The sequence below is a fragment of the Pinus tabuliformis genome, chromosome 6 (assembly GCF_031772625.1).
Source record: "Pinus tabuliformis cultivar Carrire ecotype Pingquan chromosome 6, CPIR1, whole genome shotgun sequence".
Taxonomy (NCBI): domain Eukaryota; kingdom Viridiplantae; phylum Streptophyta; class Pinopsida; order Pinales; family Pinaceae; genus Pinus; species Pinus tabuliformis.
Window position 1 is genome coordinate 1,700,292,164 of NC_142292.1, and position 15,934 is coordinate 1,700,308,097.

Consider the following 15,934-nt stretch of genomic DNA (forward strand, 5'->3'; position numbering starts at 1 on the left):
GTGACCATCACATTGAGCGACCTATTTGTTGCACTCCTTCTTTCTCTCACCCTTCGTTCCCCTCTCATCACAACCATGTGACATCTTCAAAGCATGATATTACAAACAGTGATTGTGATGAGGAGTTCTTGAGAGTGATCATTCATTCCACCATTGTGTACCTAGAAGGAAAGCTCGGGACCTCTAGATTGACCTATTTTCTTTCTCCTAGGACTTCCCTTTACCTCGGGAGTTGCTGCATGAGTAATCATACTGATAGGCATATGTATATTGATGTGATGATATGTTTGTTGCACTCGAATTATGACTACATTTAGTATCAACCTTACTATTTGCATGTTAGAGTAGGATGCATTGCATGTTGATTTCCACATTAGAAATAATGTCATATGATATTTCTCATGGTAGATTAGTTGCACTTAGATTAAAATTTGCATATCTTTATTTTTCTATTGATTTTATGGCCTAACATATTAGCATGTGCAATCATGAGACGCCGTGAAATCATGTTGCCTTGTGTTTTTCCATCTATTATATGTGCAGGTGTCAGGTCTACGGTAACCAAGAGGTTGTTGGAGTTGCCGTGACCGCCCGTCCAAGTAGCTTTGCCCACTTCTTCGAGAGATCACCTCCTAGTTGGAGCTATATGTTACCCACCATTTTGTGGGTAGTATCCCTAGGAGAAATGTTTTCTCCAAGATGGTCCTCATCCGGCAGCCAACAATCCCTTGCAGCCATTAGCTAGCTCATTGTGCCATTTCTTCGCCACCTGAGCCAGCGATGTGGTCCCTTGCCAATCTACCATGATCGTATGTTTGAAGGTGGGCCTATCGAATCTAAAGGTATGCCTTGTCATTTTGAAATTGAGTATTGTAGTTTGCTTATCATGGACACTTCTGGGCAAGGATTAATGGGGGGATTTGGCGGAAAGAATGAGCTAGGTCTATGCTTTTGTCCCCTAGACCCCTTATAGGAATTAACCTTGGATTCCAGTCTCGTGGGATTTCTTTTACTGGCCATTTGGTTTCAGGGATGGTATCTCACGGGAAACCCCGATTTTGGTTGCGTGGTCCTGCTCCCTTATCCACTTATATTACCCTCTTTCCACCCATTACTACCCCATCCATCACATTTCCCGCATGGGTCCACATTCCTCCATTGGGTCCACATAGGATTAGCTTGCCTCTTCCCCTTGCCCACACCTTGGGTCACGGCTTAGAATGAAGCCCAGAGGTTGATGTAGCTGAAAAGAAAGTTAAAAGCATATATGGCTACATTCAACAGGAAAAGTACCACAAAATGCAAAAGATGGTCAAGGCAAAAACATTCTAGTACTAGCCATGTCCAATCCTAAAATATTTTCCAAATCTAGTTGCCAGTGTAAGATAGCTATGCACTAATAATTTTATGTAAGCTGTTAGGAATCCAGCTCACAAAAAGATAGAAAAGATAGATCAACGCCTTAGAATTCAGCCTCTTCGAGGGGGCAACCTCCTTTACATTACACAAATGAACAATTATTGGATGATACAAATGACTAAACCTCCCTTCTATATATAGGAGTCTAAGGGGTCACAATATAATCAAGCCGACATAACAGTAATAACATAAGGTCACAACAATAACAATAGTGGGTTTCTATGGGGAACACTAATAACGATATGGGGACAATAGGGGTAGAATAATAACAATAAGGGATACAATGACAATAGTAATGGGGGAATCACTAGTATTATAGGGACCTAACATGCCCCTCTCCTTCCGAAAAGCGTTGTCCTCAATGCTTGAGTAGTTCTGGATGCTTCTGTATAAAATTCTCATCTTCTCATGTGGAATCTTCAGCGGATAATTTCTTCCACTTGATGAGACACTCTGAAATTGATCGATTTTGTAGCTGTCAAGTTCTTGTTTCTGTGACTCCTTCCGGTTCCAATATGATTTTTCCTTCCTCATAAAGTTCTGGAAATATTGTTTGAACTGAGAGCTTGTCACCTATAACCTTCTTTAAACATGAAACATGGAAAACTGGGTGCTCTTGGGAAGTTGCAGGAAGCTCCAATTTGTATGCCATAGTACCAATCTTTTGCAACACCTTGTACGAACCATAATACTTTGGTGATAATTTATTATTCTTCTTAGCTTGCTTGAGGGACATTTGTTTATATGGTTGTAGTCGTAGGAATAACCAGTCACCTACATCAAAACTTCTTTCACTGCGATGTTGATCTACCTGTTGTTTCATTCTATTCTGCGCCAACGTGAGGTTATCCTTTAAGAGTTGGAGAACTTTTTGTTGATGCTCGATGTGATGTTCCACTGCTTGATCCTTAGAATTTTCTCTTAAATATGATGTGATGGATGGTGGATGATATCCATAAAGTGCCATAAATGGGGTCATTTTTGCTGTAGTATGGAAGGAAGTGTTATACCACCATTCAACTAGAGGAAACCATTTGACCCATTGTGTCTGTTTAGCAGATATAAAGCAACGAAGATATCCTTCCAAACATTTGTTTACTATCTCAGTGTTCCCATCAGATTGAGGATGATAAGATGAGCTATGAGCTAATTGAGTACCGAGACAAGAAAATAATTTTGTCCAAAAATTTCCAGTGAAAATGGAATATCTGTCGCTTACAATAATCTTTAGGTTTCCATGTAGCTTTTGAATTGTTTCCATAAATGTAGTAGAAACTGTACTGGCTTTAAATGGATGCGATAATGCACAAAAGTGTGTGTTGACCACTACTGGTCAACTGCCCATAGCAGTACACCCCTTTTTCTTTGCAAAAAGGGTAGCGCTTGATCGACATGTTTGTGCCATTCTACAGTCATCGACAGCTTGATCAATTTATGTTGTAAACTCAGTCTGCATGTATAAATTGTAAATAATCTTAGCAGATATGAGTCATGTCTGTAAATTGCCTAGGTTGACCTAATTTTCTAAGTGATAATCTACGTTCCGGAAGGTTTTTCGTCTCACCGATCCATGATCGGCAGAGTTTTCCTTCAGCCTAACCCCAAAGTCGGGATGGATTTTGTCATTAGAATCTTAGGAGAATCCTAGTGTGTTAATCTGCTAGATTATAGTTGTGTCGCAGAACTGGGTGGTTTATGAGGGTCTATGTCAAATGGGTTTTCCCCCTTGGGATGTAAAGTTGTAAAAGTCATGATGTAAAGTGTCTTGAGGGTTAAGAAATGTTTTAATCCCCTCATAAGTCCTAAGTCCTAGGTCCTAGGTAATTTTCCCAAAAGTTAAGTTCAAGGATCCATTTAAAAATAAATTAAAAAATAATAAATAAATAAATAATAATAATAATAATAATAATAATAAAAATATATGATAAAGTAAAAAAAAACCTAAAAATAATAGAATAATAATATTTTGAGTAAATAAATGCAGAATTTCAATTTTTTAATACATTAAAAATTCGACGGATGAGATCAAGAGATATCTTGATCCTCATCGACGGTCAAGATCATTTTGACATGGATCACTTGAACTAGCTGTTGGGATCTTTTCCTTTAAATAGGGTGTAGGAGTCATTTGAGATCATTCGATCTTGGAGTCTTGTGCTGAAGAAGCTCTCTTGTAAACTTTTCTGGTGCTAATAAAAAAGGACTTTGGGGTTAAAATCTTGCTGGTGTTACTCTCTGGAAGTGCTGTGAGCTATTTTATTTTCTGCATATTTTGATTTTCAGCCATTAGTAACAGCTTATTATAGAGTATTGTTGAGCACAGGTATCTTGTTCACTTGCTAGGGCTTGAATGGTATTAGGTTTTCTGAAGTAATGGCAGGTATCTCCATTGCTTTTTGAGATCTAGTATTATTTTTCTCTCTTTATTGATGGTTGAAGTAAGCTGTGGAGGAAACCCTTATCGAAGAAGATCAGTGGGCGTTTGGGGAAGTTCTCGGCTGAACTAGCCAACTCCCACAAGCATTTTCTTGCAAAGCCCAGCTAGTTTTGATCCTGGGTTTATCATTTAGTTTATTTTTCCGAATTTGCATGAGAGATTTTCTGAAGTTTTTCATAGTAAATCTGATATTCTGAAAATACTACTGATTATTATTGATAAATGTGGCTGTTAAAGAGTCAAAAGTTGTAAATTGTTTAGTTGATCTAGAGTTTAAATTTTGTTTTATACACAGATTTTATTAGGGTTTTCCTTTTCTTCTGCAGGTTACAGGTGCTGGTAATTGAGAATTTTTTGGGGTTTCATCAATTAAATCTGAAGCAGGCAAAACTTAAATTTTTTTATTTAAAGCTTCTTCAAGGTTTTCTGAGTTGCTGTTCTACAAACGTGCCGAATCTTTCAGCAAACCTGCAATCAGAAGAAAAACACCTTTTCCCTTGCCCTCCTCACGTGGTGCTCCCAATCGCTGCCTATCCGGGCTACCTACGCTTTCCCCTCGTTTAAGCTCCTTGGCTTTCCGTTCTTTTTCCTCCCTCAACTGCATTCTCATTTGCGGATCCAGCCTACCTGCGCTGCTCAATTCAACTGTCTCCTACTTGTTCTACTGCTGCCATTCCCCAGCTCCTCTCTCTTGCGTCCATTTTTTCAACGCCTAGCATACCCACGCTGCCTCCAAACACTGTCCATGCTAATCACTGCGTATTTCTCTTTTTTTTTTCTCACACCATCCCTTCACACAGTTTATCCTACGGTTTTCTTTGCTCGTTCTTGATCTTCTCTAGTTTCCAATACCTGCAAAATAACTCGCTTGTCCTCCGCACGCAGCCTATACTCATTTCGTGCGCACCTGCAAATGTACACAGTGATCAAACAATACGGGCCAACAATACACCATACGCAAGGAACTCCGCCATACTTCATTCATTCCACCAACGTTCTGTTGTCCATCGAACCATCTGCAAACCTGCGTGAGGCCTTTCACGCTGCCGCCGCCAGAACATCCGTGGGCCTGCACTGGATCCACGCAGAAACCATTGAGGCTTTATACCGTTACCACTGCGTCCGGTTCTTTCTTGCTGCCATTGTCACCTGTGCAACCTGCAAAAAAACGCATCCATAAACTCCTTTGTCGACAGTGTTTCTTCACCCTAACCGCCATCAAGGCCTTCAAGCCTGTGCGTTGGAGCAGAAGCATTTTCATTTTATGCGTGGAGATAAAGTTTGAGGTGGAACACATACGTTTATTTTTTAATTTAGATTTAGAATTGTTCTGAGGTTTATTTTAATCTAGCGTATGGTTTAGTTTAGGTTTTTTTTTTAGAGTCTAATGGTTAGTTTTTTTTAGAATTTAGTTTTATTTTTATTTTTAGTTTTTGTTTTAAAATCACATTTAATATATATATAATATAAAAATTTCCTTTTTTAGACTCTAGATTTAGATTTATATTTAGTTTAGATTTTATTTTTTTTATTTTGAATACAGTATAGAATTTTATTAGTCTCGTTATTTTAAAATTTCTCTTTCATTTAATTAGGATTTAATCTTTAGTTTATTTTAGTTTTGATTTTTCTTATTTAGATTTAGATTAGTTTAATATTTATATTTTGAATTAAAGTTTAGTTTTAGTTTTAGATTTATTTGGTTTGGGTTTTTGATTTAGTTTTTTTTAATTTTCTTTGAAAAATCATAAAATCATTTTTTTTATATATTTTCCCAAATTCGATCTTGGCTCAAGGTTTTATCACGTTTTATTTTCTCCTGCTGAGGCTAAAATTTTGATCTGGGATTAATGTTTATCATCTCTTATGTGATTTGACATGCTTAAATGATCATGAATGTAATATCTGATTAGAGTTTAAAATTTCGTGGTTGTTTTTTCGAGCTTTATCTTTCGAAGTTTTAAATTGCTAGATCATCGTTAAAACATTGTGATTATACTGGATATCTTGCATCGTTCAAGTTATTTGATGGTAAATGATTGCTGTACATGGTTTACATTTTTATAACATTCAGTAAGTAATCATTTAAACGTTAACCCTATAAGGCACTGGTCTGTTAATTTAATAAAATCTATTTAGTGCTGGTTTCCTTTCGTGTCTCCCAACCCAACTAGTTTACAGTTGGTCATCCATTTCCCTACAGGGACTACCCCCCTTAGCCGTGGGAGACAGGCTTAAACGGAGAGATCGGGGATGAGGGTGACAGCCCCCGGTTTGAGCGTTGTCATGACAATCTGTGCGACAACATTTTTTGGCGCCGTTGTCGGGGATAGAGTTTTATCTGTCCTTGGTTCTTTCATCTCAAGCTTTTTCGTGTTTTACTTCTTGTTCAGGTGGCGACTCCACTTCATATATTATCTTCGAGAGTGTACACTAGAAGACATCCAAGCAGTCTGTGCAATCCTACTCCTGATCCTGAAAAGGTCCTCAGGGTACGATTACACAAACTCGCTTCTCGTACACTTCTTGCAAACCTTGGACAAGAAGCCCTCTCTGATATTCATTTGCTTTTTAAAGGTCAAGTTAGGCACAACATCATGGATATGTATGCCCCTTGTGATTTTTCTAACAGTCTAGGATATCCCAACGATATTCCATCTATTGGGATTGATAAATTGCCTAATTTTCAAGGAAATAATGCGATTAGTGCTAACTCTCATTTGCGAGATTTTAGCATATGGATGGCTAAGTACGCAAGACCTGCTGATTTCGATCATGAGGATGTCAGAATGACTCTTTTCATTTTAACTCGAGGAGGTGATGCCTATGATTGGTTTGCAGAAAGGCCTCAGAATTCGTTTAACTCCTTACAATCGATCATTAATGCATTTAAAGAAAAATATGGAGATAAGAGAGAAGGAAGACACCTCGTAAAAGCTATTAGCCTAATAAAAAAGAGAGAGGATGAAACTGTTGAAGAATTTAATAAAAGGTTTAATGGTATTGTTAGAGAATTACCTCAAGACTATAAACCTACAGATAAAACTCTCCAAGATTTTTACATTGATGCCTTTAGTCCTGAGCCATCTTATGAATTAAGGCGTGCTAAACTTAATGATTATAGAGATTGCCAAGGCTTAGCTATAGAGCTTGAAAAGGACAAGGCCACATCTGGGAAGTCTGAGATCCCAGGTTTCGATAGGGCTGCTACGAAACTAAAGGAACCTAAAGGAAAAGCAGTCCAAGAACTTGAAAGTGAGCTTGTTCTCAAATTGCTTCAAAAAATTTAAACTATGGAAATTAATCATAATAAGGAGATAACCACTTTGCAGAATAGGTTGATCCAAATGGAAAGATCGCAAACGCAGAATTTTCAACCTCGAAATAATAATAATAGAAATAACAATTGGCAAAGGAAGGGTCAATCTAGTGAGCAGAGACCTCCTAATCCGCTAAATAATTTGGTTGATAATGCTCCTCCTTATTGTCGGGTTTGTGATGCTCTTCATGAAGAGGCCACTTGTCCCATCGTTAGAAGAATTTTAGATAATGGAATGTTTGGAACGGGTGATCAAATAAATGTAGTAGGCAGCAAGTTTCCTTTGTCTATGGATGATTGGATAGAGGTCAAGGAAAGGAGTCGTGATGTTGTGAATCCTTCATCAACTTTTAGTATAAATAACCTTGAAAATGAAGATGATATTTTGGCTAGGTTATATGGTGAAAAACCCTCTCCCGAGCAAATCTTGGAAATTGCTAGAGATAAGGGTTTGACCTATCAGAGAAGGGATAAAGATCAAAGCAGGAATCAAATTCCCCTTCGAACTATTAACCGTGGTGTAAACTCTGGAATAGATGTCGATTTGGGAAGTTGGTATAACAATGCAAAAATTTGGGTTCCTGTCTCCGAGATTGCTAAAATCCCTTCCCAAAGAGACAAGTTACTAAAAGCGATTCAAGGTCCTTAAGTCAATACTTCTCAACAGAAGACTCGGGAAGTTGACTATCATGATGCTCCCATATATCTGCAAAGCTTAGATGCTGATAACAAAGATCACCAGCCTTTCTTTATCACCTTATTAGTTAATGGGTATAAATTGAATAATTGCATGTTGGATTCTGGTGCATCAGCTTGTGTAATGACTAAAAGGGTCATGGAACAACTTAACTTAAGAGTTTCTAGACCCTACTATAACATATGCGCCAGGGATTCTAAGAAAATCGAAGTGCATGGTTTAATCAAAGATTTGCAAGTTCATCTTTCAGTTTACCCAGACATCATGGTTGTCATGGATATTGTTGTTGTGGATGTGCCTGATGCCTGGGGTATGTTGTTATCTAGAAAGTGGGCCTCTGATCTAGGAGGAAGTATTCAAATGAATTGGTCATATGCCATGATTCCTTCTCCTAGGGGTGATGGTTTTGTAAGACTAAATAGAGAGCCCGAAAGAAAATTTCATGTTGAAGATCCTAAGAGACCTCACAACGAAATAATCAAAGAGCAATCTGACATTGGGAACTATGCCATCATTTCTAAATTTATAATTCCTCCCGATGATAAGATTAGGGATCTCAATGATAAAGTTTGGTATATGTACTTCGATGGTGCATCGTCTAGGCATGGTAAAGGTGCTGGAATAGTGCTTAAATCTCCCCTTGGTCACATTTTCAAGTTTGCCTATCGATTAGAATTTGAGGCAACCAACAATGTCGCTGAATATGAGGCTATATTGTTGGGGCTTGAGTTGGCCAAGTCCTTGAAGGTTAAATTGCTTAGCATTAAAGGGGATTCTGATTTAGTTATCATGCAGCTTAAAAATAAATTCACATGCAGAAATCAAAGATTAAGAAATTATCGAAATGCTATGTGGGATGCTATGGAGCATTTTGATGCCCTTGACCTCGAAGCAATTCCAAGAGAGCAAAATAGTTTGGCAGATGAACTTGCCGTAGCTGCTACTACTTTCCAGTTATCTGATGAGCTAATTAAAGATAAGATCAAAATGGAAGTAATATTCAGACCATCTGTTCCAGATAACTCAGAGCATTGGCAGGTCTTCAATGATGAAAAGCAAGTCATTCGTTTTCTTAATAGTTTGGATGAGTTTGAGGATTTCCGGATAGTTTCTGAGGAGGATGGATATTTAAACCATGATCATATCATAAATCCTACTCCTAGGAATGTGGTTGCCTTAGAGCAACATTTTGATCGGCATGATGCCACGAAGCTGAGAGAAGAAAATAAGATGGACCCAGGCGAATATCTCGAGATAAACATTGGTACTTCTGAAAACCCAAAGATCGTCAAAATTGGTAGAGGTACTAGTGTGGAGGAAAGAAAAAAGTTAACTGATTTACTTCGCGAATATCGAGATATTTTAGCTTTTTTTTATGATGAATTAAAGGGCTATAGGGAAGATGTCATAGAACATACTATCCCCTTAAAGGATGAAAATGCTAAACCCTTTTGTCAGAAACTCAGGCAAATTAATCCTAAATTAGCCCCCTTGGTTCAGAAAGAACTTGCGAAAATGCTTGCAGCAGGGATTATCGCCCAAACAAGGCATTCAACATGGTGTTCGAATCTGGTGATTGTTAGGAAAAAGAATGGTACGATAAGGCTGTGTGTCGATTTTCGAAACCTCAATCTAGCATGCAAGAAAGATAATTACCCTTTGCCAAACATGGAGACTTTACTGCAAAGAGTAACCGGTTCTGGAATGATGTCGCTGCTAGATGGTTTTTCTGGGTACAATCAGGTATGGGTTAAGAAGGAAGATCGTCATAAAACCACGTTCACCACACCATGGGGTACCTTTGAATACATCAGAATGCCTTTTGGATTAACAAACGCTGGGGCTACATTCCAAAGGGCTATGGATTATGCCTTCAAAGGGTTAATCGGGAAATTTATTGAAATTTACCAAGATGATCTTACTGTTTTTTCTAAAGATGGTATCAGTCATGTAAATCATCTTAGGCAGGTTTTCGATAGATGTAGAGAATACGGGATTTCTTTGAATCCAGCTAAGTCTGTTTTTGGAGTAACGGAAGGGAAATTACTCGGCCATATCATTTCTAAGGAGGGAATCAAGATTGATCCTGAAAGAATTGAAGCAATCCAAAAGATTCCTCTCCCTCATAATCTTAAATCCCTTCAGTCTTTCCTCGGAAAGATAAATTTTATTAGAAGGTTTATTCCAAATTATGCAGAAATAGCTAAGCCTATTCAAAATCTTCTAAAGAAAGATGCAAAATTTGTTTGGCAAGAAGACGGCAAAAAGGCTTTCCAAGAAATCAAATGTGCTATCGCAAGAGCTCCTGTCTTAGTTAGTCCCGATTATTCCAAAGATTTTATGATTTTTTCTTTCGCTTTCGAAGATACTATTGCTGGTGTCCTGCTTCAAAAGAATAAAGATGGTCACGAGAAGCCTATTGCTTTCATGAGTAGAGCACTTCAAAATTCCGAATTGAAGTACAATACCATGGAAAAGCAGGCTTATGCCCTGGTCAAGTCTCTTAAGCACTTTAAAACTTATGTGGGTTATTCTAAAATCATTGCTTTCGTCCCACATTCTACTGTCAAGGATATATTAACTCAAATTGATTGCTTAGGGACGCGTGCTAGGTGGGTTACTAAAATATAGGAATATGATTTAGAGATCAGACCCACCAAGCTGGTCAAAGGCCAAGGTTTAGCTCAGATGTTAACTGAAGGTAACGAAAAGACTCTTGGTTTGTTCTGTCTTAGCGATCTATCTTCGCTGGAGTTGCAAAGATTAGGAGAGCATAAGTGGTACAAGGACATAGTTTATTACTTGATGAATCTTGCATGTCCTAAACATTTAGTCGCTCATAAGAGAAGGGCTCTTAGACTAAAAGCCACTAAGTATTACCTTATGAAGGATGGCCTTGGGTGGAGAAATCCTGAGGGCATAGTGCTTAGGTGTGTTGACGACGTTGAGTCCAAGAAATGAATCTCTGAGTTTCATTCAGGATTTTGTGGTGGTCATTATGCTGCTAGAACTACTGCCCACAAAATCCTGAGAGCTGACTATTATTGGCCTTCAATCTTTTCTGATGTGCACAAGTTTGTTAGAGCCTGTCAAGCCTGTCAACTATTCACTGGGAAACAGAAGCTTGCTGCCCTGCCTATACAACTTGTCATTGTAGAGGCACCTTTTCAGCATTGGGGTCTGGACTTCATAGGAAAGTTCCATGAAAATTCTAGCAATGGCTACTCATGGATTTTGACTGCTACGGATTATTTTACTAAATGGGTTGAAGCCATTCCTGCTAAGAATGCCACTGAAAAGGTTATTATGGATTTCATTGAAAATAACATCATTACTAGATTTGGTGTCCCCGCTAAGATCACTACTGACAATGCCAAAGCTTTTAGTTCTTTAGAGTTTTCATCTTTTTGTTTCAAGTATGGCATTGTCTTATCTCATTCGTCAAATTACTATCCTCGGGGTAATGGTCTGGCTGAATCAAGTAACAAGAATCTCATAACCATTATCAAGAAGATAGTAGGAGATAATAAGAGATCATGGGACAGCAAAATCAAGTATGCTTTATGGGCAAATAGAATCACTAAGAAGAAAGCTACTGGTAAATCTCCCTTTGAATTAGTTTATGGCTTGGATGTAACTTTACCTGTGCACCTCAAATTGCCAGCTTATTAGCTCCTCCAGAATTTTTCTACTAATAAAGATGTTGTTCAAAATAGAATAAATCAGATTGTGGAGTTAGATGAAGCTCGTAGGATAGCTTTTGATGCCATATGTAAAAATCAATCTAACGTTAAGAAAAGCTTTGATAAATTTTCTCGATCTAGATCTTTGCAGGTGGGAGATATGGTATTGCTTTGGTACCGCAAGAATGAGAAACCAGGAAAACATAAGAAGTTTGACAGTCTGTGGCTGGGACCGTATATCATTCGAGACGTAGCTGGACCAAACTCATTCCATTTGAGCAGATTGGATGGCGAACCACTTGATCTACCTGCAAATGGCCAAATGCTCAAGTTGTTCTTCAAAAATGATATTTGATGCCATAGGGCATCCTTTGTATTGTATTTCTATCCCTACTCCTTGTCATTTCAGCATTTCATTTCTGTTTTAGATTAGATTTACTTTTCATAGTTAAAGAGCTTCTATCTTTTATGTGCTTAAATGTTGTATGATGATTTTTGAATGGCCGCTACTTATTTCTGTTGTGTGTTGCGTGGATGTAGATTCTGGATTCTCACATTCCTACAGTGCAGCAACGTGTCCCCAAGTAGAGCCAGATGTTGACCACTACCGGTCAACTGCCCATAGCAGTACACCCCCTTTTCTTTGCAAAAAGGGTAGCGCTTGATCGACATATTCGCGCCATTCTACAGTCATCGGCAGCTTGATCAATTTATGTTGTAAACCCAATCTGCATGTATAAATTGTAAATAATCTTAGCAGATATGAGTCATGTCTGTAAATTGCCTAGGTGGACCTAATTTTCTAAGTGATAATCTACGTTCCGGAAGGTTTTTCGTCTCACCGATCCATGATCGGCAGAGTTTTCCTTCAGCCTAACCCCAAAGCCGGGATGGATTTTGTCTTTAGAATCTTAGGAGAATCCTAGTGTGTTAATCTGCTAGATAATAGTTGTGTCGCGGAACTGGGTGGTTTATGAGGGTCTATGTCAAATGGGTTTTCCCCCTTGGGATGTAAAGTTGTAAAAGTCATGATGTAAAGTGTCTTGAGGGTTAAGAAATGTTTTAATCCCCTCATAAGTCCTAAGTCCTAGGTAATTTTCCCAAAAGATAAGTTCAAGGATCCATTTAAAAATAAATTAAAAAAAAAAAAAAAAAAAAAATAATAATAATAATAAAAATATATGATAAAGTAAAAAAAAAAACCTAAAAATAATAAAATAATAATATTTTGAGTAAATAAATGCAGAATTTCAATTTTTTAATATATTAAAAATTCGACGGATGAGATGATCCTCATCGACGGTCGAGATCATTTTGACATGGATCACTTGAACTAGCAGTTGGGATCTTTTCCTTTAAATAGGGTGCTAGGGGTCATTTGAGATCATTCGATCTTGGAGTCTTGTGTTGAAGAAGCTCTCTTGTAAACTTTTCCGGTGCTAATAAAAAAGGACTTTGGGGTTAAAATCTTGCTGGTGTTACTCTCTGGAAGTGCTGTGAGCTATTTTATTTTTTGCATATTTTGATTTTCAGCCATTAGTAACAGCTTATTATAGAGTATTGTTGAACACAGGTATCTTGTTCACTTGCTAGGGCTTGAATGGTATTAGGTTTTCTGAAATAATGGCAGGTATCTCCATTGCTTTTTGAGATCTAGTATTATTTTTCTCTCTTTATTGATGGTTGAGGTAAGCTGTGCAGGAAACCCTTATCGAAGAAGATCAGTGGGCGTTTGGGGAAGTTCTCGGCTGAACCAGCCAATTCCCGCAAGCATTTTCTTGCAGAGCCCTTCTAGTTTTGATCCTGGGTTTATCATTTAGTTTATTTTTCTGAATTTGCATGAGAGATTTTCTGAAGTTTTTCATAGTAAATCTGATATTCTGAAAATACTACTGATTATTATTGATAAATGTGGCTGTTAAAGAGTCAAAAGCTGTAAATTGTTTAGCTGATCTAGGGTTTAAATTTTGTTTTATACACAGATTTTATTAGGGTTTTCCTTTCTTCTGCAGGTTACAGGTGCTGGTAATTGAGAAATTTTTGGGGTTTTCATCAATAAAATCTGAAGCAGGGAAAGCTTAAAATTTTTTCTTCAAGGGTTTCTGAGTTGCTGTTCTGCAAACGTGCCGAATCTTTCAGCAAACCTGCAATCAGCAGCAAAGCACCTTTTCCCTTGCCCTCCTCACGTGGTGCTCCCAATCGCTGCCTATCCGGGCTACCTACGCCTTCCCCTCGTTTAAGCTCCTTGGCTTGCAGTTCTTTTTCCTCCCTCAACTGCATTCTCATTTGCGGATCCAGCCTACCTGCGCTGCTCAATTCAACTGTCTCCTACTTGTTCTATTGTTGCCATTCCCCAGCTCCTCTCTCTTGCGTCCATTTTTTCAACGCCTAGCATACCCACGCTGCCTCCAAACACTGTCCACGCTAATCACTGCGTATTTCTCTTTTTTTTTTCTCACGCCATCCCTTCACACAGTTTATCCTACGGTTTTCTTTGCTCGTTGCTTGATCTTCTCTGGTTTCCAATACCTGCAAAATAACTCGCTTGTCCTCCGCACGCAGCCTATACTCATTTCTCACACAGCTAATTTGTGGAGCCGCGCGCACCTGCAAACGTACACAGTGATCAAACAATACGGGCCAGCAGTACACCATACGCAAGGATCTCCGCCATACTTCATTCATTCCACCAACGTTCTGCTGTCCATCGAACCATCTGCAAACCTGCGTGAGGCCTTTCACGCTGCCACCGCCAGAACATCCGTGGGGCTGCACTGGATCCATGCAGAAACCATTGAGGCTTTATACCATTACCACTGCATCTGGTTCTTTCTCGCTGCCATTGTCACCTGCGCAACCTGCAAAAAACGCATCCATAAACTCCTTTGTTGACAGCGTTTCTTCACCCTGTCCACCATCAAGGCCTTCAAGCCTGTGCGTTGGAGCAGAAGCATTTTCGTTTTATGCGTGGAGATAAAGTTTGAGGTGGAACACATACGTTTATTTTTTTAATTTAGATTTAGAATTGTTATGAGGTTTATTTTAATCTAGCGTATGGTTTAGTTTAGGTTTTTTTTTTAGAGTCTAATGGTTAGTTTTTTTTAGAATTTAGTTTTATTTTTATTTTTAGTTTTTGTTTTAAAATCACATTAATATATATATATATATATATATATCTATCTATCTATCTATCTATCTATCTATCTATCTATATATATATATATATATATATCTATCTCTCTCTCTCTCTCTATATATATATATATAATATACAAATTTCCTTTTTTAGACTTTAGATTTAGATTTAAATTTAGTTTAGATTTTATTTTTTTATTTTGAATACAGTATAGAATTTTATTACTCTCGTTATTTTAAAATTTCTCTTTCATTTAATTAGGATTTAATCTTTAGTTTATTTTAGTTTTGATTTTTCTTATTTAGATTTAGATTAGTTTAATATTTAAATTTTGAATTAAAGTTTAGTTTTAGTTTTAGATTTATTTGGTTTGGGTTTTTGATTTAGTTTTTTTAAATTTTCTTTGAAAAATCATAAAATCATTTTTTTTATATATTTTGCCAGATCTATCTTGGCTCAAGGTTTTATCACGTTTTATTTTCTCCTGCTGAGGCTAAAATTTTGATGTGGGATTAATGTTTATCATCTCTTATGTGATTTGACATGCTTAAATGATCATGAATGTAATATCTGATTAGCGTTTAAAATTTCGTGGTTGTGTATCGAGCTTTATCTTTCGAAGTTTTAAATTGCTAGATCATCGTTAAAACATTGTGATTATACTGGATATCTTGCATCGTTCAAGTTATTTGATGGTAAATGATTGCTGTACGTGGTTTACATTTTTACAACATTCAGTAAGTAATCATTTAAACGTTAACCCTATAAGGCACTGGTCTGTTAATTTAATAAAATCTATTTAGTGCTGGTTTCCTTTCGTGTCTCCCAACCCAACTGGTTTACAGTTGGTCATGCATTTTCCTACAGGGACTACCCCCCTTAGCCGCGGGAGACAGGCTTAAACGGAGAGATCGGGGATGAGGGTGACAGCCCCCGATCTGAGCGTTGTCGTGACAATCTGTGCGAATCATTTAAACGTTAACCCTATAAGGCACTGGTCTGTTAATTTAATAAAATCTATTTAGTGTTGGTTTCCTTTCGTGTCTCCAACCCAACTGGTTTACAGTTGGTCATCCATTTCCCTACAAGGACTACCCCCCTTAGCCGCGGGAGACAGGCTTAAACGGAGAGATCGGGGATCAGGGTGACAACCCCCGGTCTGAGCGTTGTCGTGACAATCTGTGCGACAACAGTGTGCATACTTGGTAAGTCTGTCAACTACCACCATGATGACACTCTTTCC

General features: G+C 37.8%; 1 protein-coding gene across 1 annotated transcript in view; it reads left to right on the plus strand.

The window, feature by feature from the left end:
* The window catches only part of LOC149265535 (uncharacterized), a 70,250-nt gene that overhangs the window by 28,895 nt on the left and 25,421 nt on the right, over positions 1–15,934 (plus strand). The gene's annotated exons all lie outside the window — the stretch shown is intronic.